This window comes from Chrysochloris asiatica, unplaced genomic scaffold (assembly GCF_000296735.1).
Source record: "Chrysochloris asiatica unplaced genomic scaffold, ChrAsi1.0 scaffold00006, whole genome shotgun sequence".
NCBI lineage: Eukaryota > Metazoa > Chordata > Mammalia > Afrosoricida > Chrysochloridae > Chrysochloris > Chrysochloris asiatica.
The window spans coordinates 14,164,197-14,167,321 of record NW_006408524.1 but is presented as its reverse complement, the minus strand read 5'-3'; positions in this window follow the sequence as shown (position 1 = coordinate 14,167,321).

Genomic DNA, 3,125 nt, shown 5'->3' with positions numbered 1-3,125 from the left:
TGTTGTTGTTAAGTGCCATTAAGTTGATTCCAACTCATTGTGACCCTGTATAGAGTTTCTGAGGAGCAACTGGTGGGTTTGAACAACCAACCATATGGTTCACAGTTCAGTGCTGATCCTACAGTGCCAAACCAGGAGTCCTTACAGACCTATTATTTGGCTGAAAGTTGAGCCACGGACGTGAGTTCAGCTCCAGACCTGATGAGGGATTAAGGGTTGTAGTCTCAAGGTTCCATCTGTCTCTATCCAACCAGTAAGTCTGGTCTTTAGAGTTTTGTTCTACGTTTTTTCTCCCACTCTTTCTAGGACTTTCGAATGTGATCCCTTTTAGAGTAGTTGGTCTTGGTAGCCAGACACCATTGGTGTTTCTGGTCGCAGGGTCATGGAGACTGAGTTCATGTGGCCATCTAGTCCATTTGGCTAATGATTTCTGGGCATCTTCTTTCTTCCACACATGAAGAGACCCATAGTTGTACCTTAGATCGCTGCTCATGAGTTTATAAGATCCTACTCACCAAAGTAGGATGTAGAACATTGTCTTTGTGGATTATGTTATGCCAATTGACCTTGGTGGTCCCTGGGACTATAGTCCTGAGCCCCAGGGTCCTGTGACTCATCCCATGAGGTATTTGGCTATATTTAGGAAGTTTTTATAACTTTTAGATGCATCACCACATTCATGGATATATTTGCAGCAGAGGTAAATACCCATGTAAAAATATCCTTTGTACGTATATTTGGGGGGGGGGCGGTTATTCCCACTCTCTCTCCATACTCACTTAGTCTGAGTGTCTATCCATGCATCTACCCATAGGTCCATGTCATTGCAAGACTGTGGATATAACAGTAGTTATGGCGGTTGCCTTTAACCCTTGAACTTCTCTCCATGTCTTTCTCTGCTTCCATCATTTTTTTTGTCAACTTTCCTCTAACTGTGTATTGTCTTGCCATTCATCCAAGTTAACATGTCAATTGTTAGCAAACCATGAGGTCAATTGTTCAAAGCCACCAGCTGCTAATTGGAAACCCTATACAGGGTCACTATGAGTCAGAATCAACTCAACAGTACTTAACAACAACAACAACAACCCTCTAGCCAGTGAATTAAATTGATATCTTTTTTCTTAGATAAAAGATAAATTCTTATTTTAAAAAATTAGATTAAATATAAGGCACATAACAACAACAACAACAATGTAAATATTTATTGCATATATATTATTTTGCCAATGCATTATAAAAACATAAAGGCATTTCACATAAACAGCAATGATAGAAAAAAACCCCAAAAACCTTGATGATACCTGTGGAGAAGTTGTACCAAACTAAGTTGTAAGCAACTGACCTTTTCCATTCTAAGTTTTATGACTGGAGTGTTGAAAGATAGAAATTAAGAGATTAATTTTTTTTCAACAGTCAAACTTGAGTTTCTGTTTCATAATTAAAATTTCAGGTCATCTAATAAATATTATGGAGTCCTGGTGTGGCACTGCAGGATAATGAGCTGGACCACAAGGACAGTTTGAGTTGCCGGGTCAGCGGTTCAAATCCACCAACTACTCCTGGAAAACCTGTATAGAGAGTCGCTATGAATTGGAACCAACTTGGCGACACTTAACCACAACAACAACAGCAATAAATACTACAGCAACCATGCCATCGCTGGTTATTTTCTCTCACTTATCCTTAATTCATTGCTGAACTTTTAGAACTTTTAAAAGATAGCATTCCTTCTGTCTGCATTAAGGTAATTTTTTTGTTGTTGGTTTAAAATGTCTTATTATGGTTTGGGTGAAAGTTTTCAGAGAAATTTGATTTTACATTTGAACAAGTCACACACATTTGGATTCATGCCATTGATTGCTGTTCTTGTTGCTAGAATTGGTTCCAACTTATAGTGACCCCGCATAAGGTTGCTGAGGCTTTTTAAGTCTTTACAGGAGCAGAAGGTCTCAACTTTCTCCTGCGAAGCAGCTGGTAGGCTCGAGCCATGGACCTGTGGTTTGCTTATTGTATGGAGCCACCCCGCTCCTACTCCCACAATGCAACAGCACTCTTCTTACTTCCTCCCTGTGCTTACCATTTTCACTCAGCCTTCTTTCCTACCCCTTCCTGCATACACACACAACCACCACCACCCAGAGAGAGTCTTTCTTGAGGTGAGCTGCTGAAAATTCCAGACTGTTTCTGGGAGAAATGTTTTCTGATGGGTAGAGAAAGCTGAGTAGAGCAGACTGCATTCAAAGTCTATTTGTCAAAAAGCCATCCATATGTTTATTCATGATCTTTTGGATGCTCAGATTTTCAGATCAACCATTTGGCAGCTTGCTCTTCAGTGTTGCAGTGGAGACTCTGTTCAGTCTCCCGACCTATAAATACAGAGTTCCATTTCTGCCAATGTATTGCCTGGGACTTGTCCAAGTGCTGGGGTGGGAGTGTGATTAGATGCTCAATAAATATTTGTTGAATCTTAAGTCAATTCACCTTCTGAAACCTGGTCAGAGATGGTGACTGCACAAAGGGAAGTGAAAAAAAAATTTTTAATTCCTTCTTTTCACCTAGGACATTGATTTAATTACTATATTAGAAATAGACATGTAAATTAACATATAACAGGTGGTGGTGGTTATGTGCCATGGAGTCGGTTCTGATTCATAGTGACCCTGTACAGGGTTTCCAAGGCTGTAAATCTTTACGGGAACAGAAAGCCTTATCTTTCTCCTGTGCAACAGCTGGTAGTTTCGAACTGCTGACCTTAAGGTTCGTAGCCCGATTCATAACCACTATGCTACCAGAGCTCCTAACATATAGCCCCTCTCCCTCCCTGAGTCCAGAATCCCAGACCGCTCCTTCTCACCACATCATCGTCTGGCTCCATCCCTGGCATCACTGCTACCCCGGACAGGGTCCCGCACTCTGCTTTTCTCCCTTGATGGTTCCAGGGATCTCTGTTCCTGGACTGCAAAATCAACCACTCCCTTCCTTTTGCTACAAAACGTCTATCTTTACCTTTCCAACACTCACTGTCAGACCTGATAGCAATAATTTCCTATTGAACCACAGGAGTCTTATCCCCATCACCTTTTTACCAGCCCCATCCAGACAGGTTGGAAACAACTCAGTGG